The 27,419-nt window shown below is 59.1% G+C and overlaps 2 protein-coding genes across 2 annotated transcripts in view; one reads left to right on the top strand and one right to left on the bottom strand.

Moving 5' to 3' along the window:
• The window catches only part of HMBS (hydroxymethylbilane synthase), a 76,363-nt gene extending 70,572 nt beyond the window's left edge, over positions 1–5,791 (bottom strand). Inside the window, exon 1 of the mRNA XM_063139055.1 lies at positions 5,788–5,791. The gene's annotated coding sequence lies outside the window, so the exon portion shown is untranslated. The remainder of the gene's footprint in view (positions 1–5,787) is intronic.
• Positions 5,792–7,298: 1,507 nt separating this feature from the next.
• The window catches only part of BCL9L (BCL9 like), a 36,578-nt gene continuing 16,457 nt past the window's right edge, over positions 7,299–27,419 (top strand). The window contains exon 1 of the mRNA XM_063138965.1: positions 7,299–7,372. The gene's annotated coding sequence lies outside the window, so the exon portion shown is untranslated. The remainder of the gene's footprint in view (positions 7,373–27,419) is intronic.

Raw genomic sequence — 27,419 nt, forward strand, 5'->3', positions numbered from 1 at the left:
AGCAAGTCCACTCTGCTTAGAATGAAACTCTAAGCCTGTTACGGTTGGTGCAGGGAGGGATGTGGTGCCAGGCACGGGTGGCGCGTCGCAGCTCCAGCCCCCCCACCCCACCCGTACCTAGTCCCAGAAGTCAGGCGTGGACCTGTGTCTGCATAAGGTCCAGTTCTCAACTGTGATCAGTGCCAGGCCTCCCTCTGCCGTGGAACATGTGGAGGACGTTTGGAGAACGGCAGTGTGTTTCTGAACATGTGTGGAGTGCCTTTCCCTCGTCCCTGAGGTTCTAGTCAAGAGGGTGCTCTCCACATCAGCACTCTTTTTAGAAAGTAGCTGCTGCCCCACAGGTACGAAAGCCTTTGGGGTGGCCGTGGGAGGGGGGTTTCTCTTGCCCAAGAAGTGACACAGCCTGCACAACAGGCGGCCATGTTGCCAAAGGAGGCCGTGGAGCTGCCACTACTTGGAACAAGGTTCAGGCAGGGGCGGGCCCAGACGTGGCCTTGCAAGGGGCCTTTGCTGACCCTCTGCTTTCGTGGCTCCTGGTGCAGCGATCCCACGAGACCCAGCGAGTAGCATGTTTGACATGCAATAGCCATGCGGGGGCACACCCACCCACAGCCCTGTGGAACAAAGGCTCTCACCCAAGAGTGCTTTTCCCGTCGGGCACCACAGACCAGTACACCAAAGAAGCCCCTTCTGGATCAGCTCAGGTGAGCTCCAGGCCACAAGAGGGAGCCCTGGGCTCAGTCAAGGCCAGCGCCAGCCCGTTGCCCATTAGAACAGCACCCGGTGGGATCTCATGGGATGGGCTGAGGCCAGTGGGACATGTGCCCAGCAGCCATCCCGGTGGGGCCCCTGCAGCGGAGGGCTCCGTCCCCTCTGTGCGCTTCTCCCCTGTTGGGATCCCTTCCCTCTGTGACGCTGTTCTCCCAAGGAGAGCAGGCGATTCTCTCCGCCAGCCTCTTCAGCAGGGAGCTCTGTGGGACCTTGCCCGTGGCAGAAGGGAGCCAAAGCCCTGCCTGGCTGGGGGCCCACAGCATTGGGGGTGTTGCTGCCCGTGCCACAGGCCCTCTTGGCGTGGGGCAGCAGCAGCCTCTCCTGGTGGTACAGCCCTGTCCAGTTCAGTGCGTCAGCTCCCTTTGGGTCTGGTGGCACAGGGCTGCAACGGCCCGTGATTGGCCGGCAAAGGCAGCGTTGCCATGGCCACTGGGGGCGTGGGCGCCGTTCCGTTGTGCATTTTCGGGAGGGGTCTGTTTTCCCTCCCCCGTTCTGGGCTGGTGACTACAGGAGTCGGCAGATGGTGCGCCAGCGTGGTGGCGGCGGCGGCATCTCTCTCCGTGGCCGTGTGTATAGGATTGCTCAGTAAATCTGCATTAATTTGCATTTGAGAAAAACAATTGCCCTAAAAATAGCGCCTGTCTTGTTTTGAGATGAGGCATGCGTGCGTGGATGGGTGGGAGGGACATTCTCCCAAGGAGGCGCCTGATCCCTGCGCTCCCTCCTCACAGGGGAGAAAGCTGACCCCTCCCACCCGCCAAGCCAATGACACTTGACTCCAACAGTTTGTACAAGCACTTACCTTAACCATCTCTGAAAGGGTTTTAAAAGATCTACTGGCTTACTCATTGCAGCATTTAGTTGATGGAAAGTGTATTATTTCAACAGATCTGTCTGATTAGCCAAGTAATATTGTAGCCCCACTCCCAGCTTTCCCTCTCAGGCATTTCTCGTCTGGAAGGGCCGGGGCCCTGGCTTGGTGGAAGAGGGCTGTCAGGGTGTTGCCAGAAACAAAAAACATTGGGCGGGCACAGGGCACCGGGGCGTGTTTGTATCTCATGTTGTTCCCCGCCTCGATCCAGAGGGAGAGGCAGTTAAGAAATAAATATGTATTATTATTATTATTATTATTATTATTATTATTATTATTATTATTGTGGGGGAGTGGAGTGGAGGTGCTTTGTCCTACCTGTTTCATTTCAGAGGGAGAAATAAGGAAACCTCCCCCTGGAGGAAGCTTGCTTAGTATTTTGATTCCAGCCAATGATTCGGTTATAATTTGTCAGTGAAAAGTTTATTTCCTCCAAGCCTCTGTGGGGGCCCAGAAGCTGGAGGGGGCGGGGGGGTGAGCTTCTTCTCTGGGGAGCTGTCCCATCCCCCCAGCTCCCTAATGTGACCCTTCCAGGCTCCTGTGGAAGCATCCCTTCCTGAGCTGACTCTGAACGCATGAGCTCTAAATGCCCCGCTCTTTCTGCTTGGGGGAATCGGTCACCTCAGAGCCTCCTGTGGGCCAGGCCAAAGTGGGGACAGAGGGCCGCCCCAACCAGATGGCCACAGGCCCACGGCTCTGCTCCTGCTGTGAGGCCAAGGGCTTCTGGGGCCAGCTGCCACCGGTTTTGCTGCAACTGTGTTGTGTGCAGATGTCGCCAGGACAAGAGTTCGTGTTGCCACTTCTTCCTTTTCTCTTACCAGCCCTGCTCCTGTGCCTTCAACAGCAGCTTGACTTGGGAAAAGGCAGCAAGGGAAGGTTTTCCTGCCTGGGGAGAAGTGGTGGGGAAAGCATCACTCCCTTCACAGGGGGTTGCTGTTCACACGCCCAGGGGGCAAGTAAGGCTGGCAGCTGGCTGCAGGGCGGCACAGGGGAGTTCCTCCTCCTCCTCCTCCTCCTCCGTGCTGTGGGCACTGGAAGCAGGCAGGAAGGCAGCACCCATCCACAGCCGCTCACTTCCCCTCCCTGCAAGTGGAAGTAGGGAGCTGCCCCTTTAAGACCCCCTCCCCACCTCCCCATAATACCTCCAGGCTCCTGCACAGTTCTGGGGAGGAGGAGGAGCAGCACATCATCTGTGGGGGAGTCCAGCCGAGCCCTCTCCAAGCCCTTGCTGCTGCACTGCTCACTTGCTGCTTAGGAGGCTGTGGTTTGCCATTTCCATGGAAACCATTAGTTGCTAGGCGACTGGAGCATCGTCTGCACTGAGCCCTCGCATCTAATTATCCCATCACAGTGGCTGAGAGGGTCTTGGAGGGAGCAGGGGATTAAGTCTTCCACCACTGCAGATCTACTGACAACACTTTAGGCGCATTTAAAGGAGCAGGCTGCTTTTTACACACACACGCCTCAGCTCTGATAGTGATCCTGCCTGGCCTGGTGTGCTGGGCTCCTTCTCCAAGAGGCGTGGCTGTGGGCTGGAGACTAGCCTGACCCAGCTCCTCTGGCGGGAACACCTGGTCCAGGGCCACAACTCGGCAGGATGGCACCCAGGGCTCAGGCAGCCACGGAGCCACTAATTTGGAGAGTAGGGGGGGAGAGCGCATCCGGGGGAATGGCTCCAGCCCACCCAGCCATCGTGTCTTTGGATCTGGAGACCCCATCCCAGTCCTGTCAGGGGGAGACTGGCTGAAGGGGCAATCTCATCCATACCATCACTCAATCCTCCCAGAGTGCAGGACACGGAATCATAGAATAGCAGAGTTGGAAGGGGCCTACAAGGCCATCAAGTCCAACCCCCTGCTCAATGCAGGAATCCACCCTAAAGCATCCCTGACAGATGGTTGTCCAGCTGCCTCTTGAATGCCTCTAGTGTAGGAGAGCCCACAACCTCCCTAGGTAACTGATTCCACCGTCGCACTGCTCTAACTGTCAGGCTCAAGTTAAAGGAAGCCAGATTCCAGCTGGACATCAGGAAAAACTTCCTGACTGTTAGAGCAGTACGAAAATGGAATCAGTTGCCTGGTGAGGTTGTGGGCTCTCCCACACTAGAGGCCTTCAAGAGGCAGCTGGACAACCCTCTGTCAGGGATGCTTTAGGGTGGGTTCCTGCATTGAGCAGGGGGTTGGACTCGATGGCCTTGTAGGCCCCTTCCAACTCTGCTATTCTATGATTCTATGATTACATGTTCCAGCAAAGCCCTGCCCACCAAACCAGGTCCTAGGGCTGGGGCAGTGCTCTGACCCCAGAACACGCCCTCATGAGCACTTGCTCCAGGTCCCCTGATGCAGCCAGTGGCAGTCCGCTTGTAGGATGAGGCTGAAGCAGGCTCCTTCTTGGACTGCAACTCCCCCCCCCCAGGGGGTGGGGGTTTGACCTGCCCCTTGCTTGGGAAATTGTGCCCAGGAATGTCACCCTGCAGCCAGCCTTGGAAGGCCCAAGACATTTCAGGAGGCACTCAGTGATGGGTGTGTGTGTGTGTGTGCGTGTGCAGTCATGCCCCAAACCTCCCCTTTCTCTTCCACTCGCTCCTCCTTTAGAACCAGGGAGAGCGGGCCAGGAAGTGCGAAGCAGTGATGAAGACTGGAACAGGGACCCCCCTTTTCCGCCCACTGGCGATTGACATCTGTGACGTCACATGCGTGGGATTTCCACCCACATTTTTTGCCTCGTCCGCTGCACCAGGTCCTCTTGCCCGATCGAGTTCTCCCTGACTCTGCGCCCGTGGGCCACGGTTGCTCTTGCCTTGCCAGGCCACTTGGCCACTTGCGATGGCCCTGCAGGCAGCAGCTCAGGGCAAAAGGAGGCCCGCTGGCATTCAGGTTTGCAGCAGACCCCCAGCTGTGATCAGGCTCAGGCAGAGACTGCAGGTGCCTCTTCTCCAGCCCTGTCAGGCCTTCCACATCCCCCCCCCACCTGATAATCCGATTTACATCCCCCTTTTCTTCCACTGAATCCTCTGTTGCCATGGAAACAGGATTCTCACTATTTCACTGACATCCTAAAGGCACTCTTTGGGGGCTTTTGGGTTCCCCCCTTTCTGCGCAGGTTGTGGTGGGCCGCTGGCACCTGGCAACAAGGGAAGGGGGCTGGGGGACGAGCAGGGCCGTGAGCAGCCTATGGACTGGAGAGGAACCCGCGCCAGCAGGAGGGCACCGCAAGAGGGTGGCCAAGGTGAAGGGGCCTCACCCCCCTCCCCACCCAGGAAGGCCGGCCGGCCTCACTCAGCGCCTTCATTCCTCTCTGCCAAGTAAGCTTAGGAGCCCGGTGGCCTTCCAAAGATCCTGCAGCCCTGCGTGGAGGCCAGCCCGGGGCTCACCATGCCCACGCCTTTGGGGGCTCACCAGGCGGGCCACGGCCTATTCTCCACTCATGGCAAGATGTTTCATGGGCCAGCTGTGTTCATAAGTGGGGAAATTACTGGAGGAACGCCAACGAGAGATATTATTGTTATTAATCATCACCATCCAAATGGCCACCTTGTCACGGCAATCATGTAGCTTCGAGTGGGATACAGTAACTCCCCTCCCACCCTCACGTCTGACAGCCAGATGTTGTGGGTGCAGCTGCTCAGTTAGAACAGAATGCCACTCTGCACATGCTCAAAGGCACCTTTATTTATGACATTGGCTGCCCGGCTGAGACGTGGCATTGCAGCAGGCTCCCGGGTTACGCTCCGGCTTCAAACCGCAAGACGCCCAGGCTCAGAGTCGCTCGCGGTCCTCTTCCGGGGGGGGCGGGGGGCGCAGCCCTGCAGGCCGCTGCTACTCCGCCGGGCCGGGCCGGGCCGGGCCGGGCCGCTGGCTTTGGCGGGGGAGGGAGCCCGTCGAGCCCCCGCCCGCGCGCCCCTCCTGCAGCTGGTCCGCGGCCACCCGGACTAGCTCGGCTCGCGAGGGGAGAGCGCAGCTGCAGGCGCCCGCCCGCCCGCTCGACTGGCGCGGCTCTGCCGACGTCTCCCGGCCCGGCCTAGCAGGGAGGCGCCCTGTCACGATAAGAGTCCCGCCTAAGCGCTCCTGCCAAGCCCTGCGCCGCCCGAACCCGCAAAACGGCGTCGTGGGCAGGAACCCCCCCTAGTCCTTCTCCCCCCCCACCCGCGACGGGGCGGGACAAAAAAAGGAGCCCGTAGGGCGCCCGCCGGCGCTCCTCGTTCGCCCCAGGCGTCGTCGGGCCTGCCTCAGGTTCCTTTCGGCTGAAGACCCGGCTGGGATGGGGCGCGGAGGCGCGGAGCCCCGTACCTGTGGGGCGGCTCTCTGCTGGCCGGGAGGGGCGCCGTGAAAGGGCCCCAGCACCCTTTGGAGGCGCCCTCCGCTTTCCTCCCCAACGCCCCCCCCCACGCGCACACAGAGCCCCCCAAGGGATGCCCACGTGCCAGGAGGGGGCGCAGGCCTTTTTCACCCGTGGCGACGACCGCCACCCCCGGCTCCGTGCTTGCACTCACATGCCCCTAAGCGTGGTCAAAGGATCGCCCAGAGTGACGGGGGGGGGGAGAGGCTTCCTCCGCCCTCCCCAACAGGGGCACATGGTAACCTCTTGGCCCTCGGGCTGGCTTCTTGCAGGCACCTCCAGGCCCGAGGGCGCGCGTCCAGGCGCCGAGAAGCCAGAGCCCGCCAAGCGACGCGGGTCAAAGACGGGGCGCCGCTGGCCTCCGAACTCGCACTAAGCCCGGGGCGGAGGGGGCGGGGGACGGATTCCGGCCATTCGCGCTCTCCTGGACGGCGCTTCGCAAGCCGCGGCGCTCCGAGCGGGCTCGGCCGAGCTCCCTCCGGCCAATGAGGAGGAGGCGAGCTGGGAAGACGGGGCTTCGCCAGGCGTCGCGCGTGAGCTGCCGGGCTCGTCGTCTCGGCTCCTGCGCTCGACGGCGTCCAGCCTGCCCCGGGGACCCACCTCCGCGGCCCTTGCTTCCAGGCAGCCTCGGGCGACGGCGGTCCCAACCTAGGCGGCGCTCGGCGGCTGGCAAGGGCGAGGCGTCGTCCAGGCCGTCGGGGGCGCCTGCCTCAGTGCTCCCCGGCGGTGCCCTCCCTTCCGAGCGGGAGCACGTGGTGGCGGCCCGCCCGGCCTGGCCCGGGGCGCGGAGGTTGCCGCTGCCCGCCCGCGCTCAGCCGCCCTCCCTGCTCGCCCGCTCGCCAGGTGCTGGTCCCCGACAGGCCGCTGGGAGGCCGCGCCGAAGCGGAACCAGGCGGCGGCGGCGGCGGCGGCGGCTCTTATTTTGACACGGCGGCGGCGGCGCCTGCCTGGAGTGGCTCCTCGTCTGAAGCGGAGCGAGCACTTCTCTTCCCCAAATGAGCAGTCGGAGACGGGCAGAGGCAGGCGGACGCGGCGGCGGGCGCTGCCCGTTGGCACCGGCGGCTTCTGTGCAGGGCGAGGCCGGGCCGGGCGCCGCGGCAGCGCGAAGGGGCGGCGCGAGGGCCTGCGGCCGCCCGACAGCCCCGTCCTCCGCGGCGCGGCCGGGCAAGTGAAAGCGAAAGAGGCGGCGCAGCGGCGGCGGGCGGGGAGGAGGAGGAGGAGAAGGACCAGGCGCCGCCGCCGCCGCCGCGCGTCCTGCCTGCGCCCCCGTCGCACCGGAGGCGGCGGCAACAGCAGCAGCGGCAGCCCCCGGCGCCGGCCGTCCTGCTCGTCCTGCTGGTCCTCGTCCTGCTGCGGCCATGAGCGAGCCCCGCGGCGGCCTCTCGTGAGCAGGTAAGCCGAGCGGAGAGCTCTGGGCCGGGCGGGTCATTGTTTGGAGCCGCGGTGCCAGGCAGGCGCCCGCCCGCGCGCCGCGCCGTCCCCTTCCCTTCCCTTCCCTTCCCTGGGCCGGCTCCTTTGGGCCGCGGTTCTCGTCTGCGGGCCTTGGGCAAAGCGAGCTCGGCTGCCGGGCCAGGTTAGGCCTTCCTGCCGGGCCTCTGGGCACGGGCCACCTCCGGGAAGGCGCGCGCGCCGGCCGGCCGGCCGGCCTGCCTGTCCTTCGGCCTGGGCTCCGGCGCGCCTCGGGGCCCCGGCCGCCTCCCCTTGGGCTCGCCTGCGGGCGCAACGCCTGCCTCGGGCCCGCGGCTCAGCCCTGCTGCAGGCGGGCCGGGCTGGAGTGCCTGTTGCCGCTCAGCTGGCCCCGGAGCAGCAGCCCGAGCGGACGGTTTGCTGGAGCCTCGGACCTGGGCCGCCCGCTGCCCTCAGCAGCTGGGCCTGCCTCGCTCTAAGGGCCACAGCGGCGGGTCCCACGGTGGCCCCCGAGGCTGTGCGTGGCGTGAACAGCGGCGGCGCCTTAGCAGGCTGTTGCGTAAGGGGCATCTCAGGGCTGTGGAGCCGCTCACCTGGGGCCAGTACCTGTAGAGCCGCTCACCTGGGCCCAGTACCTGTCGTGTAGATGCCCAGAAGTCATAGCGGGGACCTTTCTTGGCTGGAGGTTTGAGGACTCGTGCTCGGCAAGAGGAGGAGGAGGAAGCAGAACCGTGCGGTACCAGAACTGGGCCCTTGGCACTGCCGTCTTGTGCATCCACGTGAACACAAACTTCCCTCAGCTTCTGCTGCGCATTCCTTGGGCTACTAAAACCATCAGAGCTCTGGGTTCTTTTTCAGCAGGTTCTGGTACCAAATCCCATGTAGCTTGTGCTGGGGAGGAGATCTCTGCTGCTCACCTTTCCAGAGGAACTGGGCCGGGCGGGTCATTGTTTGGAGCCGCGGTGCCAGGCAGGCGCCCGCCCGCCCGCGGTGTTGCCAACTGGTGTTGGCAAAGGTCTGGGTGTGAGCTTCCTTGGCTTGCCGCTGGCTAGATGTGGTGTGAGTGGCGCTGGAGTTGGGGAGCTGAGCCCGGGCCTTTCCCTCCTAGGACCTCGGACCCAGGATTGGCGGACAGAAGCTTGGTGGCAACCTTCCTGTGGCAGCCAGAGCACTCAAATGCCTCATTGCGAGGATGAGTGCAGTTTGGGGGGCTACTGCAGAATCCCCACCTCTCTCAGTTGAAGGATGGCTTTACTACATGGCCACTGTCACCGGAGGCATCGATGACCTGTTAGCCCAAACCTGTTAGCCTAGGAAGGGGAAGGCTCTGTAGCCGTGAGCAGTGTGGTTGCCCCAGGAGACTATGGCCTGGAGTCTTGCGTGGCTAGGGCACACCCACCAGCTGCCAAGGCCTTGAATCCGCTTTGCTTGCAAGCCCCCAAAGTTCCTGCTGGCATGTATGTGTGGGGCTCTGGGACTTGGTGGCAATGGGATGGGGGAGGGTCTCCTGCCTGTCCAGACTTGGCTACCTGCAGGCTGCTGATGCTCCCTGCCTGTGGCCAAGCAGGAAGTGACTGAGAAGCCTGCTGTTGGGGGTTGGGGGCTGCTGAGCTGCCCAGCTCCTGCTTCTTGCCCCAGTTTGCACCAAGACCATCCGGAAAAATGTGTCAGATTCCGGCAGTGTGACTTGAAGTACATTTACTCAAAAGTAAGGCCAACTGGGGGATGAGGATCCAGGGATCCTCATCCCCCAGTGGGCCTGCACAGGAGTCCAGGCTTAGGTGGGACCCACAAAGTTGCCCCAGCAGAAAAGTTTTAGGAGGCAGCTGCGTGAGGCTTCCAACCTCCTAGAATTCTGCTGGCTTCGTCCCTCACCTTTGCCTGGGAGATCTTTGGCCTGCTCCTTGGCGTGGCGTTTGCCCTCCCCTGGCTGTGTCTAGGTGCTTCCACTGGCATCAGGGAGGGAGGCAGTCGCCAGAGGAGGCTGCAAACCAAGTCCGGTGGCCAAGGCCCATGCTTTGGCACCAGCAAGTCCGTTAGTCACATGTTCAGGGATGCCAGCCAAGCAGTTGTGCAGCCTGAGCGATGCACCTGGACCCCGCCTGGCATTGCCGGATACATCTATGGGTTGTGGGGTGCAGCTCCTTGGGCAGAAGCACACCTTGGCCTCTGGTGATGCAGGAGAGGCTGTGGAATTGAGAGGGAGCCTCCTCTGTCCTCCTCACCTCCTCCTCTTCCTCCTGTGTGCGAGAAAGAAAATTCTACCTTTGGCCAATGAAGAAAATATACTGCCTGGAATGGGTGCAGGCCGGCAGTCTGTGCTGTGGCTGGCACTTGTGTCACTTCCTGACGTGGTCATCTGGGCAGCCCCCCTCACCCCGGTCTTATGAGCAGATGGGGCTTGCTCGTTGGAACGTTCTTTCTAGCCTGGTGCTTAGGAGTTTGCCGAGTGTTCCATCTCCATGCCTTGGCTGTAGGGCCTCCTGGGGGGCCACGATAGATTCGGGGCGTGTTTTCCTTCTTGCTGTATGCCCTGACTTTGGCACCCCCTGGGTCTGCTCGAGCTGGATGTGCTTTCCTTAGCAGCTACAGCCTGCGGGATTTCATCTCTTCCGCTGTGCCTCCCTCTCGCAGCATGCATTGAGCCTGACTCCTCTGCCACTGAGCTCCTGAAGTCCCACTTGTCTTGTCTTCTGACTTGAGTCACCAGCCCCTGACCCACAAAATTTTGCCTTGGTAAATTGGTTAAGAACCTGTGGTTGAATACGATAAACCTGACTGGCCTCACCCCAGACTGTGGTTCATTACCATGCTGAGTGGTTTACCTCTGTGCTGTGGAGATGGGCATGTGGTTTTAGGGTGCTGAGGCAAAAACGATTAAGTCGTGGCGTCTGTGTGTGTGGGTAAAGTCTCTGAGCTTCCTGGAGTGCCTGGGTAGGTCACCCAGGGCACTACAGTGTTTATATTGGTTGAAAGCAAGAATCTGAGCTCTTCTACAGTGGAGGAGCAAGGAGAGGACTCCGATGTCTTGTGCGTTTTTTTATCTCTTATGACACTTGCAATGAGATTGTTGGTTTTGATTCTCTGTGGGCCCAAATGAGGAATTGTAGAGTGCTAGAAACCTGACTGTGGAAGTCTGAATTCCCCCCCCCCTCTTCCTCGGTGGCACTACTGTGGCTGTTAGGGACAGCAGTTCTAATGTTTTCTTGCTTTCTGCTGAGATTGTCAGAAGAACATCAGAAGAGCCCTGATGCTGGATCAAACCAAGGGTCCATTTAGTCCAGCACACTGTTCACACAGGGGCTGACCTGCTGTCGAGCAAGAACCCATGAGCAGGACATGGGTGCAGCAGCAGCAGCAGCCCACCCACCCATGTTCCCCAGCAACTGTTGTACACAGGCATTCTGCCTCTGATACTGGAAGTAAAATATAGCCATCCTGGCTAGTGGCCATTGATAGCTTTCTGCTCCATGACTTCATCCAACCCGCTTTTAAAGCTGTCCCAATTGATGGTCATCACTGCATCTTGTAGAAGTGCGTTCCATCCTGAAGTTCTGCCTGAACTCACTGTAGTTCTTGGACTTCTGCTTCTGCTGTTTCTTGGAAGATCTGTGTTCACCCCTCTGGCAGCTGTGCTCTTGTCCTTCAAGAGGAACTAGAACTGTGTTGGGGGTGGGGTGGGGCGGGGCAGTTTCCACACTCGGATGCACCTTTTGCTTGGTGCGGGGCAAGCAAATAGGCTGTTGGGGCTTGGAACGCTGCCACACATACTCGGGGAAACTGAGGCTCCTTCTGTGCCGTGTGCCTGTTGTCGCCAGGCGTTCACAGTGTGGGTCCACATGAGGGATCTCTTTCTTCTTTCCAGCCAGGCTGGTTCGAGTGTTGGATAAAGAGCTCCTCAGACCCAGGCTCAGTCACACACACACACACACACACACACACACGTGGCGTTTGGAAGGACACCAGTGGGATGCAGGCATCTCCCATCTGCCCTGGGGGCAGGGGTGTGTGTGATGGGACTGTGCTGGAAGCTGTTGCGGTCCTGTCTTGTGGTTCCCTCTCGGCTTTCAGACGTCAGCCCTCTACCCAGTCTTGGATTCCACGTAACCTTGAGCATCTGCTAAATGGATCTGCGTCTGTCTGTCCCCCCCCCCCCCCGTGCCGCCAGGCCCCTTGCTGAAGGAGGCTGCCCCTACTGAGACGAAGGAGCAGCTCCCCCAAGCCAGGGTTTGGCAACAGAGTGCAGCTCTTGGACTCTGGAGGAGCGGAGCCAGGCCAGGCTGGAGCCACCACAGCCGCACCACTGGCCAGCAGCGGTGGGTTGCTGGCGGGGTGAAAGTGGCTTGTGTCCTGCCTGCCTGCCTTGCCGTGGCCCGGTTTGAACTCGTCTCTGGCAAAGGGATCCTCTGAGCCGGGCAGCTGCCGCCACAGCCTCCATCTTTGGGGCCTGGTGTCATTCCTAGCAGATGGTTGTAGGAGTCTGCTGGGGGGAGGGGGGGAGAGTGGGTTGAGGGGGGAGAGGTGCAGCTTGGGGCTGGCCCCCTTGCATGGCAAGGAAACTGCTGAGTCGCTGCTTTCCAAGTGGCTGTGGCCGGGCCAAGTGTGGCTGCCAGACGCAACAGAGCTGGAATTTCCTCTGCCTGGTGCCAGCTCATCTCAGGCCGGCCAATGTGTCTGCGATGGGGCCAGGCCGAGCGGGGTGGGTGGGGGGTGCCTGGAACGGGAGACAAGAGCACACCCACCCACCCACCCTCCCTCCTGTTCTTTATGCCTGGTTCTTATTTTCTCTCCCAGGACTAAGCTGTTTTGCATTAGGAGGCTGCCTGCCTGCCTGCCTGCCTCCCCCCCCACTCCGCTCCTGTCCTGCTCCAGGGTTCCCCATGCAGCTGCTAATGAGCTGAGCCTCCTCCGTCTCCCCCCCCCCCCCCGCTTCCAATCTTTGGCTGCACTTGGAAAATTTTATAGCCTTTTCTAGAGGGAGGAAATGCCGGCAAGGGCTGCTGCCTCTTGTTTTTATGAGGGGGTCCCAGCTGAAAGGGGAGAGACCGGGGGGGGCAGTGCAGCACAATCTCCCCCCACTTCTAACGCAGAGCAATACTGCCCTGGTTTTGTAGGGAAGAGGCGAGGTGGGCAGGCCCCGTGTCTGCTTGGGGGTGGCACATGGTGATGAGTGTGAGGGAAGCGAGCCACGGGAGAGCAGCGTTCTAGATATTGGCAGCTGGCCTGGGCCCCCTTGAGAGGCCATGGCTGGGGGCTAGGAGAAGATGACCCCCCCTCCGACCCAACAGTCTCTCCTGGGGCTTCGGTGGGGGCCTCGTTGGTTGCGTGACTCGGCCTGACACCAGCTGGGGCAGGATCCTGGTGGCTTCTCTCCATTGCACACCCGTTGCCACGAGTGTGGGGGCGCTGGGTGCTGAGGACTGGCACTCCTTGAAGCCTTCACAGCAAGAGAGAGAAAATGAGGCTCAGAGGAATGTTGAGATCTTTACTGGAACTTCTGGGTTCTCACTCCATCGGCTCCTCTCCATCTTGCAGCCACCAGAGTGCTTTCAGTTTCTCCTCCTCCTCCCATAACGTGGTCCAGCCTCTCTCCTCCAAACCCCCTGCAGTTCATGATGCTCTTCCTTGGCAGGGGGGCCGGTGGCGGAGCACCACAACCTTGCCTTGATGGGGGCTTGATGGTGCTTGAGCGAAGCGGCTGACTTGCTTGCGCCCTGAACTTTGGCAGGAGGGCCACCCCTTTGGGCTGCTGCACAGCATGGTCATTGCAGCAGCATGCCCAGTGCGCTGTTGGCCGTGGCTGCCACGCTTTCTTAGGACGTTGTGCTTGAGCATGTGCAAGCAGCGCATCATCAGGAGGCATGGTTATCAAGGGCAGGGCAGCCTCTGCCACCAGCAAATGGCAGTGTCATGGCAGGCAGGAGCGGGAGGAGGGTGGCGTGGCTGCAGAGGCTTGGTGGCCCGCTCTGGCCCGTGGCCCGCCTGCTGAGGAATGGCCCCGTGAGCTGCTCTCGGCGCTGCTCTTGCCCGGCCAGGCACCTGTTGTAGCTCCTCATTGGCGTCTTTTGGTGCTGAGTTTCTGGTTGATTTTTCTGGTTGAGGTTGTTTTGATTTTTGATTGCTGAAGCCAGGGGTGTTCTAGCCTGCGACTCCTATGAGCTGTAGGCAACAGCTGATGGTGGGGGGAGATGGGAGCAGGCTAAAACATCTGGAGGGCCACCCCTGGCATGAGTTGTCCTAAAAATGCTTACAAGAATCCATCCCCTGTTTGTAAATGCAGCAAGGAGCAGCCTCCCGTAACCTGGTGCCCTCCAGAATAGCTGCTGGCTGGACATGATGGGAGTTGCAGTCCATCACGTCTGGAGGGCACCAGGCCGAGGGAGGCTGCGATAGGCCTCCTGTTCAGTGCTACAGCTGATTGATGGATGTGGAACCTCTAATCAGTTCCTCTCTCCATAAGGAGGGTGAGAATCTATTGACGCTTCGTCTTCTCTCTCTTTCGCTCACTCTGTGTGCGTATAATAAATACATCTGCATTATGGCAATTGCTTCAAGCCCATATTTCCTAGCCTTTCTGCAGAAGATATCATGGGAGGTCTCTTGAAATATCCGCTACTGAACCGTTTAGGCCCGGGCATTTCTGTTGGTTTTGTCCTAACTCTGTTTCTAACGCAGTTTAGACCAACTCACAGTGTAAACGTGTGGATGGTAGGAAGGCAGGAGCTTGATGGTCTTCCTGGAACGGTGTGCCTCCCCGTGGCCTCATCCGTCCCCTTTCCGTGGGCCAAGAGATGATGAGCGTCCTGTTGCCGTAGGGAAAGGGAGGCAGGGGGAGGGGCCTGTTCCAGCCCAGGGCGGAGGGAGCCCTTGTGGGAGGGGCCTCAAAGCCTTTCAAGAGCTGTGGAATCTTTATCCGTTGTCAGTCATGCTAATTCATCCAATCCGAGGCGTCAGTCAGTTAATCAAGCTAATTAATCGATTGAAGCTTGTAGCTGCATTTTTCAGCACTGCTCATCATGCCTGCTTCAAGAATTATGTGTTGTTGTGGGAATCGCCATCGGCAGAGCTGTGCTGCGCTTGCAACGGCAAGGCTCATTATCCGGCATTTCTTCGGGGGTAGGGGGTGGGTTGCATGATCACATGCCTGTTATGGACCTCCCGCCCTGCCCCTCTCCAGTCTACGATTGTGTTGCACCAACTTCATTCATCTTGTCCTACTAAACCAATTTCTTGAAGGAAAGACACGAACGGTGCCGGTGTGGCATGAGCTGCATTTCACAAACCTGTTTGAGCTGCTGTCATTTGGCATTTGATCTTTCCAGGTTGAAGTCAGGTAATCCATTTCTGGTCCCCGGCCTGTCCCAGCTTCTCTTGTTCTTTCTTTCTCCCCATTCTTTCTAGCGTGATGGTACTAGCACACCAGTTCTCCGTGGATCGCCCCTGAGCTCAGAATTGGGATTTGATGAGAGCCTGTATGCACATTTGCACATTTCACTGATCTGTGGTACCTTTTAGGGCCAGGGTCCTGTGATTGCAAAGGGGAGCATCCCTGAGCGCCGACCCTCCCTGGTTGTGCGTGCCTTCTGTGGTTCAGGAGACAGATCCGGTGGTGACTGAGAGGAGGAACCACTGAAGAATGACATCACGGGGCTGGGCGAGGGAGCCCTTTGCTAGGAAACATTGCCATGGAACTCCCTTGAAACTCGCCTGTGAACTGCCTCTGTCTCCCTCCTGCGATTTGCAGAAAGATCACAGCACAGCAGGCAGCAAATGGCCTGCAAAGCAAGAAGTTCTGGAGGACTCGAGCAAATGAGCCAAGCCACAAACTGCAGAAAGAGTGGCTTGCAAGGAGACTGTTTGGGGCTGAGTTTGGTGTGTGTGTGTGTGTGTGCATGGGCAGATCCTCCAGCACCTACCTTTGTGCCAGCTTGTGCTGTCAAGATGGCCCTGTCCTTAGCTCGCCACAAGGGCAGCATTTAGGACTCTGGCAGCTATTGTTTCCCTCCTCCGTTTGGATGCGTCCCTGGGCCAACCAGTGAGCCTTCTCTGCCCACCACGTTGTGAGCGTTGTGAGGCGCAGTGCGGCTTGTAGGGGCTGACCAGCGGCCCTGCCCCTGCCCCTGCCCCTCCCCGGCCATCAGAGGCTGGTCCAGCTGGAGGCGGGCTGCTGGACCGAGCCTCCTCGTCGGCCAGGCCCACCCAGAGTGCCCTTGCAGGAGCTGTTTGGAGCTGGGCTTGTTTTTCTTCCTGGCCTGGGCTGGGGGGCTGCTGCCGCCGCCTCCTGCATCTCCCCTGCCATAAAATGGAGCCTGGGCTGGGCTGGGCTGCTGCTGCTGTCAGTTCAGTGGGCTTTCCCTCTGTGAAAAGGAGCCGGAGGGAGGGAGGGAGGGAGGGAGATGGGCCAGTCTGGGCCACTTCTGCTCTCCTTGTGGGGGGGCGGGCGGGGGGGGGAATTCTCCCAAGGCCCCAGGCAGCAGCTGTGTTCCAGGCCCCTCCTGCCTTGTGTGAGTCCAGCATGGGCACCCTCTTTGTCTGCCGTGGCACTGCAGGCGAGTGGGGGGCAATCGCCTCAGCTGGCCAGCTGCCTGCAGAGATGCTGAGGCCTTCCTCCGAGAAAGGGTCACCATCCGCAGGCATCAGCTGCTCCCAGTCAGCGCGGATGAGCATCAGGCAGGGCAGCACACGGCCCTGGGTGGAGGGAGCCGCACGCCCACAACGCTCCTCTCAGGGCTCGCTCGGCTCCTTCTTCCTGTCAGGAATGCAGGTCGGGAGGGCAATTTGATTTGGCAGCTGAGGTGAGGCGGCACTGAGGGATGGAGTTGGGGGGGGCGGCAGCACCACAGACACGCGCACACCCCTTGCAGGACTGGAGGCACTTCTGGGTACCACAGAAATGCCCAAAAGTGCCACCCCTGGCCTCTAAAAGCCTAGCCCTGGCCTCTCTGCGGAGCTGGGGGGGGGTGTCCCCAGATATTGCCCACACATGTGACCATGTGTTTCTGCCACCATGAGGCCTAGCAACTTGCTTGCCTTGGTTCTCCTCATAGAAGCAAACGTCTCGCTCTGCTCCATTGTGCCCCAGGAGTCCAATTACTCGCTTGCCTGCTGTCATTTGGTGCACACCAGTCCTGCTCAGCCGAGGCCAGGCGCTTTGGGGATTTTAGGGGGATTTTGTGGGGTGGGGATCCAGCTATAGGGCACAGTGAGGCAAGGGAGAATCTGGCAGCCAGAGGCCTCTTCTTCCTGGCCTTCACGCCACACAGAGTCTCCTCCTTCCTTCAAACATCATCCGCTGGCTGCACATCCCTGGCGGCAGCAGCTCCTGTGTGCTTGCAGAGCGCAGTGCTTGGCCTGTAGCGCTTTTGGGGGGGTTGCTGGCATGAGGGGGCCTTGGGAGTGGGGGGGGACTTGCTCCCCTCGCTGCCTGGGATGCAGAGCTGGTGGCCTTGCTGCTCACTGCCTGGAACCTCATTGTGAACTGCTCTGTGTGTGCACGCCCGTGTGTGTGCGTGCATGCATGTGCCTGGGATGTTAACAGGGCCGGGCGGGAGGGAGGGAGTGTCTGGATCCAGACCTATACCTGGCTAGAACAAAGCTGACGGCCTGCCAGGAGCAGAGACTGTGGGAAGTGAGGGGGAGGAGGCTGCCGTAGCACAGCGGAGCGCTGCTGCTCTGTGGCAAGGGGCGTGCCAGGTGCGGCCAGCGTGGCTAGTGGGACGTGTGCCACTTTGCCCAGGGCGCCAGAGCTGTCTGAGGACAAGAAGGCATAGGCGGCTTTGCGGAGAACTTCTGCTCCCGGCAGCCAGAGGAAGGGCGGGGAGGGGGCTGCAACAACTGCCCCTTATGTGAAGCTGCATCGGCCGTTGATGCAGAGGGCAGAGACAGGCCCCCTCCGCCGCCAGTGCTGGGGGGGGGCATTCAGTGTGTGTGCCTGGGGTTGCCCCTGGCGGCTGCGGCCCACCCTCAGCCCCGCCCCCTGCTTCCGCGTTGCGGCCTCCTCTGCTTCCCAAGGACTCGGCTGTCCACCGAGGTCCCTCTTTCTCCACTTCGTCTCCACTGGAAGGGGGCTGATGCAATCCGCAGCAGGGCAGGTCGTGGCGGGCTGGAGGACGTGTTGCCGTGTGCTGTGTGCGTGTGGTGGGGGTACAGCTGTCCACCAGGACAAATTCCCACCAAACTGCCCTCGGGTGACCTTACACAGTGCAGCGATCGCAGCGGCTGGGCGAGCCTGCTTTGGAGTGGGGGGTGGGGGTGGGGGGGGGCGGTTTCCAGTGGAGAAGCCAAGGCTGTGAAGCTGTACAGAGGGGGGCAGTACTGTCCGAGCCAGCCTGGGCTCCTCCAACAGAGCAGGATTCTGGATTTGTCCCCTTGGGCTGCCTCTCGGCTTGCCTCTGCCTCTTCTTTTCCTCTGGCTGAAGCGATCTGCCCACAGAGGACTCGCATGTGGCCAGGCCCGTCTCTCCTGCCGTGCTGCTGCACCAAAAGAGAGTCCCATTCAGCTAAGAACATGGGTAGGCCAAGTCACACCGTTGGTCCATCCAGCCCAGTATTGCCAACACTGACAGGCAGCAGCCAGGACTCTCCAGGGTTTCAGGCTGGATTCTTTCCTAGCTCTACGTGGGGATGCTTCCGGGGATTGAACCTTCTGCATGCAAAGCATGGGCAGGACTACCCCTGAGCCATGGCTCCTCCCCGAGGCAGATGTGGGCTGATGTGCCCTGCGTGGCAGCTTTTGGATGCTGCTTGTAGTTTGCGTGGTGAATGTCCTTCTCCCCCCCCCCCCCCCGGCCCACATACACTTAGCAGGCCGCTGCTGGAGGGCTGCCTGCCGGTGGGTGTGTTTGCAGCCTGCTGCCCATCTCTGGGGCTTCAGCGGCCCCTCGTCCAGATCCCCCCTCGGCTCCTGCGTCCTCCCAGAGGGCCAGCCGCCCTTGCCGGGACAGAGCAGAGCTGCCGCTCGCTTCCTGCAATGGGTTAACAACGCCGCCGCCTGCTCTGTGCAGCGGGAGGGGTGTTAGCAGTTTGCTCCAGTTGGCGTCTTTCCCAGAGTGCTTTGGAAAAGCAGTGACCTTTGACCCCCAGTACAAACTCAGCCCAGCACGTGGGAGGCAGAAATTGCTCCCAGACCTCCAGGCTCCAGCCTTCGAGAGAAGTTGGCCACAACGCGGCGGCAGCCGCCGGCCTCCCTCCCCCTCCCTCCTTACTCCAGAGCAGGCCGGCGTCCCCTTGAGGGGCAGGGCAGTGGGTGAACGCTGCTCCTTCTGGGGGAGCGGCAGCAGCTGCTCCACGCTGGGGGGCTTACGCACCTGAGTGCGCCTGCTTGGACCCCTTTGGCGCTGCTGCCATGGTGCTGCTGCTGGGGTCCGGCCTGTGCTCCCTGCAGAGCTGGGGTTGCTGGGTGGGAGCGAGAGCCGGCGCATGGCATTGAGGGAGGGCTCACTCCAAGTGGCTGGCAGGCTGCGCCCGTGTTGGGGGCCCCCCGGGGGGGGGGCTCAGCCGCAGAAGACCCCCTGCTTTGCATGCAGAAAATCCCCGGTTTGACCCCCAGCAGCCTCTCCAGGTGGGGATAGGGGAAAAATACCCTTCCTGCTGTCCGGGAGAGCTGCTGCTGTTGCCGCTGCCGCTGCCAGTCAGGGTTGACAATACTGGGCTGGATGGACTAAGCCACCAGGCCTGACTCAGTATAAGGCATTGAGACCCTGTGGGCTGCTTGGCAGAAACCCAGCCGTGTTAAACTGAGCCAGGCGTTTGGCCCGTCCAGCTCAGGAGTGCCTGTGCAGACCGGCGGTGGCTGTCCAGGGCCTCGGGCAGGAGCTTTTCCCCAGCTCTACCTGGAGATGCTGCCAGGTGTCAAGCCGAGGGACCTTCTGTGCACAAAGCAGGATCCGTGCCGCTGAGCTATGGACTGCAGGCAACCTGTGCTGGGCCCCAGGAGGCGCCTCTCAGCCTGCCTCCGAGCAGCAGCAGCGTCAGGCGGGGTCTCTGGAGCCAGGAGTGGTGCCCCGGCCTCACTGCAGGGAAGCCCCCTCCTCTTTGCCAGGCCTGGGGAATCACGAGCGGGGCGGGGGGGGGGGGTCCGACGGGCCACGGTTTGGCTCCCTGCGGCGTCACCCTGCTGCCTGTGGCTACTTGAGGCAGCATGGGGCCCTTCTCCCCGGCACTACACGACTCCCTCGGCTGCTCCCCGGCTGCAGAAGTTTTGTGTTTAGCCGTGCATGGCAGGCGACCAAGCTGGCTGAGTCAGGGAGCTGGCCGGCCACCAGAAATCAAACTGTGGTTTCTCCCCTTTCCCTCCCGCCTGGGTTTTTTTCCTCCTTCACTTAGCGACAGTTTCATGTATTCACAACAAAGCTCTGTCTGGCTTCGCGCCCCTCTGGGGGCTGGAACAAGTGTGAGTGGGTTGGATTCTGCAGGGAGAGCAAGCTGGGTGGCAGCCTCTGGGCAGCAGCGGAGCGGGTGGCAAGACCAGCCGGCACCGTCCCCGGGGATGTCGCCCCCTTTCCGGGGATGTCCTGGCCGTGACGTCAGCCTCCAGCGGGTCTTTCTGGAGGGACCTTCCGGCCTGGCCTTGTTTGCCGACGGATGCCTGGGTTCTTGGCTCTCAGGTGTCGCTGGGCCAGGGCCTTGGCTGCCAGTGGGCAAGGCAGAGGGAGGGAGGGAGGGAGGGGGCACCCCCTTTCTTTCCACTACTACAACAGGTGGCATTTTCAAAGCCTAACCAGTTTATTATGGGAGAAGCTTTTGTGGACTAGAGGCACTAGTCCGCAAAAATGTATCCCATAATAAATCACACTGGTCTTTTCAGGTGCCTCCAGGCTCTTAGCCTGTTGCAGTGGAAGCGACAAACCTGCCGACCTCTCTGGAAGTTACTCCTTTTTTATGGTCTGTCACACAAAAGATCGATCCCAGAACGCCATTTCTGCCTATGAGGTGGTTTTCACGTTGCAAGGGGGTGAATAGGAGGTTGCAAGGGGTGAAAGAGGAGGGGGGCGGAGGGGGGCCCTGTTGATTCTCTCCTGCTGCTTTTGTTCTGAGTTAAATGCTGTTAAAGTAGAATTTGGTGCTGCCCCCCCCCCTTCCTAGATGGTCTTTTACTGTTCAGTGGGTCTGTTCAGAGAACGGCCTGCAGCAACTCCAGGCACACAAGCAAACAAGGAAGAGCTGCAGCTATTTCACAATAAACAAGGCGAGGGAACGGGGTGGGGGTGGGAGTTGCTGGCAGGCCGGAGAAAAAGCCTTGGCACCCAGGTGGCTCCTCCAAACAGGATCCTGGCACTGAGGAATTTCGAATGTCTTTCCAAGCCCTCGCTTCAGGGGTGTTGCATTAGGAACTGGAGACGGTTTCTTCACCAGATTGGCCTCGTTCCTGAAAACTTGCAGAATTCTTTGGGTCTGTTCCCACCTCGAATGTAGATGCAGGAAGAATATGATCCTTGTATGAGCAAACTCCAGGAAGTTTGCTAAATATTCTCTTCAAGCTGAGCTTCCCACCTGATTAGCGTGTGTAAAGATTTCACATCAGGCACTCAAGTATTGCTGTGTGCAGCAGCAGCAGCAGCAGCAGACAATAATGCCCATTCAGACATGGGACTTCAGTGTGGGCTGGGCTGGGCTGGGTCTGCAGCGCTGGGCCGGACAGCGGGCCAACAGGGTCCCCCCAACAGGGTCCCAAGGACAAAGTGCCACCCGACTCCCCACCCACCCTCCCAGTCACACAGGGAATTAATGTGTTTAGTTAAAAAAAATTAGCATTTCAAGTATTGTGATTGTTTCTTTAAAAACTAAAAAGGTTCAAAATGAATTCTAAATTTAATACACACTAATGTTGAAGTCTACAATTGCCTGCTTAAAGTCATCTCTCTATTAAACATGACTCTCTATTAGACACTGGCCTTTTCTTTCATTCTTTCCTACACTGATGCCATTACCAGCACTGTATTGTGTCTAAAAACTGTGAATGTGGTATATGTATTTATTGTAAAAAGATGATTGTCTCAGGAGAAAATTTCATGCACAGTTTTGTTAGGCAACTAGTTGTTTACCATTGATGACCATGCAGGTGGATGCATCAGGTATATTTGTGAATAAATAAGGTTAATGACCACTATCTATCACTGTATGTGTATTGTGTAGTAGTGTGCTTTGGGCATTCTCTAAACATTAGATTGTTCATACTACTGCCTTCCTTTTTTTGAGTGTACAAAGTTATGCCTGATGTGGAGAAAGTGAGTGGGGAGACATTTCTCCCCCCACCCCACCCCGTCTCTCATAATGCTAAACCCAATGGGGTCATCCCATGAATCTCATTGGGAGGCTCAGGACGGAGAAGGAAGGACTTCTTCACACAGCGCATGCTTAAACTTTGGAATTCACTTCCACAAGACAGAGCGACGGCCACCCATTTGGATGGCTTTAACAGGGGATCATACAAATTCCTGGAGGAGATGGAGTGGGCTAGCGGTGGCCACTGGTCTTCATGGCTATGTGCTTCGTCTAGTATTAGAGGCAGTATGCCTGTGTACACGAGTTGCTGGGGAACATGGGTGGGAGGGTGCTGTTGCACTCACATCCTGCTTGTGGGTTTCCCGTGGGCAGCTGCTTGGCTGGATGAGAAAGGCCTTTGGTCTGATCAGCATGACCCTTCCTTCCTTCCCTCCTTCCTTCCAGAGCGAGAATCCACCTGGCTTTTGAGCTCAAGCATCCCATCGCATCCATAAGAGGTCCTGGATTACCTTTTATTACGTAGGTTTCTTATTTGGCCCAGGGATCGTCAACCGCAGCTGCTTGGATGTTGGAGGAGGCACCATCCTCTGTCTTGGCACCATTGTGCACTGAGGGGTTGCCCAGGGGTGGGGGTGGGGACACCCCTGTATTCTGAACTACCCAACCTCTGTAGCACACGCGTTTGGCTCTACTAACCCCAAGGCATGGGGATTTTTAATCCGGTTGTTGGAGTCAGTTTGGGCTTTTACCCACCCAGTAAGGGAGAGGGCTCCCTTGCAATGGTGCCACTGAAGCAGCCATGCAGAAAACCCACGCTTCATTTCTCAGCCCCTCACCCTCCCCACAACTTGAACCTTTCTCTGTTTCAGAGACCCTGGGTCTTTCTGATCATGATTTCAATCCACCTGCCCCCTTTTCTGCCTGCAGTCTTCTTCCTGCCTAAAAAGGTGACTCCCCTCTGGCGAGTGTGGGGCCAGCCTCCTGGAAAGGTCCTCTTTTCCCCAGGGCCCATGTTGTGCCTCAGAGGCAGGCAGAGCCGGTTGTGAGCAAGGAGGTCTTGGTACGCCTGCTGTGTGTGCGTGTGCCTTGAGTCACCTGGCCAAGGGGCATCTCCCTGCAAAGTGGCCTCTGCCTGGATTTCCTCTCCAGGCCTGTGGCGGACGTGGGTTTCCCTGCTGCCGTGGCAAATCTCACTCAGGATCGGGCTCTCTGCCTCCTTGTCACTTTCTCTACCACATCCAGCCATATCTTGGCTCTGGAGATGGACAGGCGAGAGTCCCTCCCTCCGCTATGCATGCTGGGCAGTCGGTCCAGACGGATGCCTGCTGGCTCCCTGCTCAGTCCCTTTAGGAAGGGCTTGCTCTGCACCGTGCAGATATAAAAGTTGTTGCATTAGGACCTGTAAAGTAAAACTGTGTTGTGTTACATCACTTTAAAAAAAAAACCAGTTTGCGCAGGTGGACCGTCTCAATGTCCTGTGCTAAAGTGCTGAACTTGGTGGGGTTCAGAGACACCTGAGCATCTTAACTCTTATGTGCACCTTTAAAAAGAAAAAAGCAAATCCTGACCACGTTGAGAAATGAAGCAAAGAACGTTTCAGAGCTTGCCTGCATCGCTTGAGTAAAAGGCCCGGAATTCAGAGTGAACACGGAGTGGAACCAGTTCCCTCCTGCTCCTTGCTCATCCCGGCGAGGTGCAAGAACCAGGTCTCAGCTGACACCGCTGTAGCCTACGAAGGAGCATGACGTTCACTTCCTCACCACAAAGCCCGCCTCCGCTTTAGGCACGTCACGCTGAAGAATGCAGGGAGTTGTGCAAATGGAACGGGTGCCATCTATCTCCCTAACATGTAGCAACAGCGCAATTTGGCCCCGGAAGCGTTAGCCCTGCAGCAGTACTTTGCAAAGAGGAAGGCGTGCCCCCCTCCCTTTCCCCAGGGGAGACGCAGACAGTTTCTGGGGCAGGCTGGAGTTTCTCTCTGCCCACCTGCCCTGTGCACAAGCGCAGGAGGCGCCTCAGCCCAAATGCTCCCCCGGTCTCGCTCCTTTCCCGCCAGAGCAGGTGGGGAGTGCTCTGCCTCCGTGCAGCTGGCTGCTTGTGACGTGGTGGTGGAGTTATCCTCCCGTTTGACAAGGCGTGGCAATGCCTTTTCGGGGACCCTTCCATTCCCTGCAAGCAAAGCAGCGCCAACAAGGAAATGCAGGGACAGTCCATGGGCCTCCTTCCACTTGGGCTTCCCAAGTCCTTGTGGGTGGAGAACAGGCAGCCCAGAGAGCACGGCGCAGCTGTCGTGCCCGGCTCCGCTAAGATCCCTTTGGGAAGCCAAGGGCGGTGCGTAGGCCGCTCCGAGGGTGGGATCCCTGCTCCTCGTGCTGCCTTCCAGGCGCAGGCGGTTGTCATTCAGAGCAGCCGCTGGAGTTCCTCCGTCCCCCGTGTTCCGGGGTTCAGCAAATCCTTCACATGCTCAGGTTGTCCCTCTGCAGAGCAGGACGGGAGAGGCGGAGGCGGAGGCGGGGAGGCTCCTCCCACTCAGCTCCAGAAATGTGCTGCAGGCAGGCGGTGGCCCAGAGGGGCGAACCGAGCGGCCTTCGCGGCCTTCACGTTCGATCACGGCCAGGACTAAGCGCGCCTCGCATATCGGCAGATCCCTCTGAGGGCTCTTCCTGCCTCAAAGGAGAGGCTGTCGAGGAGCAGCTGGAAGGCTCTGGTGGGACTGTGGCTTCAAGGGCGGCCACTGCAAGGAGTGCCCTGTGCCGGCCTCTGGAGCAGGCAAGGCAGGAGAGAAGAGGAGGGGCCGTGGCTCAGTGGCTGAGCCCCCGCTTCACACGCAGAAGGCCTGGTCAGCCCCCAGCAGCACCTCCAGGAAGCCGGGTGGGGGTGTGGCATTGGCAGGGAGGGGACACGAACCTGCCAGGTTAAACAAAGCAGTGTGTGGCGAGGATGAAACTGACAAGGACGTTGGCGAGGGAGGGAAGGCGCCTCTGCTGGGTGACATAGCAGGCTGGTGGATTTGCAATATTGCACATCTGGTGCTAAATCGCCAATAATTCCTTTTTTAAAAAAATGACAACCCAAGTGGTGCGAATTTACAGATCCAACACACACACACACACACCAAAAAAAAATTTTTTTTGCTGGGCCTGGGGAAAAAACACGTAAGACGCTTATGGAATCGAGGAAAAAGAACTGCGGAATCCCCCATCTGCTTAATCGGAGTGGAATTCCCGGCGCCCCACGAGGTGCGAGCTGCAACTTGCTCTGCCTGGCCTGTGGTTGCTTCCTCAGAGTCCCTGGGTTCTGCTTGCTTGCTTTGCCGCAGGGTTGGGCTGAGGGCTGCTTTCGCTGATCCTCGAGGAGTGGAGGCTGTTGAAAGGAGCCTCTGTTCAGCCCGCCGCCTCTACTTCCCCAGGCTGCGGCTCGTGGGGTGTCCGTATTCCTGCACGGCAGCTGGATTGGGGCTCTCCGGCCTGGAGCAGGGGAATGACCAGCCTAGCAGGGCTGCTAAAGGCCTGCTCCAGATGGCCTCTAAAGCTGCCCGGGGGAGGGGGCAACCTGCATCCCACAGGACAGCAATGCCAGCTTCTGGGCATCTCTGGAGTCCTTGCTTTCCTCTGCCAGCTGTGGCTGGCTTTTCGCCCCAGCATGGCTGCTAGAAGGAGCCAACCTGGTGCCCATGAGTGAGGGCTGAAACTCCCTGGCTCAGAACGTGTCAGGGCAGGATCCGGTGTCGCTCCCCTGGGCCGTTGCTGGCAGACGGCAGCCCTGTGTTTGGGGCTTGTGGCTGAGCCATGGAGGAAGAGGCCTGGCCTTCAAGGCTGTCCTGGGTGAGCAGTCTGGAGTCGCGCTGTCCCCTGCCTTCACCTGCCACCCAGACGGATTGTCTCTGGAGATGGTTGAAGGCCCTCACTGTGCAAGATGCACCCCCACAAGCAGCCCTTCCACAGTACCCTGACTAGCACTGCCTTGCTGCGTGGGCAGGGGTGGGTCAGGTGTGCAACAGGCGTGGAAGCGACTGCAGGCTGTCGCAGCTGGCGGGGCTCCGTCTGCAGGGGGGTGGCAATGTGAGGAGCGTCACCAGGCAGACCCAGGAAGCGGCCGGGAGTTCCAGGCGCTGAGCAGGAGCCACTCAACCGTCCCCCAGCTTTGCCCCAGCACTTCTGGGCTGAGCAGCAGATGCCCTGGGAAGAGGATTGAAGGGCAGCCCCACTGTGCTTTGACTAAGGCAGTGCTCTTCCACTGGAAGGTGGCGACCCAAAAGTGGGTCACAAGAGCATAGAATCATAGAATAGCAGAGTTGGAAGGGGCCTACAAGGCCATCGAGTCCAACCCCCTGCTCAATGCAGGAATCCACCCTAAAGCGTCCCTGACAGATGGTTGTCCAGCTGCCTCTTGAAGGCCTCTAGTGTGGGAGAGCCCACAACCTCCCTAGGTCACTGATTCCATTGTCGTACTGCTCTAACAGTCAGGAAGTTTTTCCTGATGTCCAGCTGGAATCTGGCTTCCTTTAACTTGAGCCCTTTATTCCGTACCCTGCACTCTGGGAGGATCGAGAAGAGATCCTGGCCCTCCTCTGTGTGACAACCTTTTAAGTATTTGAAGAGTGCCATCATGTCTCCCCTCAATCTTCTCTTCTCCAGGCTAAACATGCCCAGTTCTTTCAGTCTCTCTTCATAGGGCTTTGTTTCCAGACCCCTGATCATCCTGGTTGCCCTCCTCTGAACACGCTCCAGCTTGTCTGCGTCCTTCCTGAATTGTGGAGCCCAGAACTGGACGCAGTACTCTAGATGAGGCCTAACCAGGGCCGAATAAAGAGGAACCAGGACCTCACGTGATTTGGAAGCGATACTTTTATTAGTGCAGCCCAAAATAGCATTTGCCTTTCTTGCAGCCATATCGCACTGTTGGCTCATATTCAGCTTGCGATCCACAACAATTCCAAGATCCTTCTCGTTTGTAGTATTGCTGAGCCAAGTATCCCCCATCTTGTAACTGTGCATTTGGTTTCTATTTCCTAAATGTAGAACTCGGCATTTATCCCTGCAGCCCAGATGGGTTGCAGCAAATTGTGAAAGTGGGTCCCATGTTTCAGGAGGGTAGTCCAAGGTGGGTCTCGGGTCTGGGCCAGCTGAAGACCACTGGACTACAGGGTCCGCCTTTGCTTGCCGAGTCCTGCAAAAACCCTGCTGTGATCGGCGTCTGCTCAGGACGGGGACCGTGCGGCAGCTAGCATTGCTTCCCCACCCTAATTAGTCCAGGGGGAGTTTCCAAGGCAAATGCCTTGCAGTGCCTCTGTGTGTGCGTGGTGGTGGTGGGGTAATTTCTTGTCTTCGGAGCTTAATTTGTCCCAAGGAACATCAGGATTGGTCCTGAAAGTAGTTTCCTGTACTAGCATGAAGTCCTGGAACATGTGAAATGGGTTTTTTGAAAGGTATCTCTGACCACGTGCAGAATGCTTCCCTCTCACTAGATAACCACATCCTATCCCTGAATATTCAGAACTAAGAAGATGGGTTCCCAGCCACTTTCTCAATAGGTGGCCGCTCAGCTGCCAACCTCAGCAGTGGCGGCAGCCCTGTGCAGGCAAGACCCCGGCGGTGCAGGCCAGGAAGGGCTCCTCCTGCCTCTCTCCCAGCCTCTGGGACACCCTCTCCTCTGGAGCTCCCCCTGGCCCTGCTCTCTGTGCGTTGGGGATGGGGGGCCAAGACGCCTCTTTGTAATTTGACTTTTTACATTGTTGTGGTTTTCAAGCTTATTTTTAAAGTTGCACTATGTTTTTATTTGTTTGCGATTTGTCTTTTCTGGATCTTTT

The sequence above is a fragment of the Elgaria multicarinata genome, chromosome 12 (assembly GCF_023053635.1).
Source record: "Elgaria multicarinata webbii isolate HBS135686 ecotype San Diego chromosome 12, rElgMul1.1.pri, whole genome shotgun sequence".
NCBI classification, from domain to species: domain Eukaryota; kingdom Metazoa; phylum Chordata; class Lepidosauria; order Squamata; family Anguidae; genus Elgaria; species Elgaria multicarinata.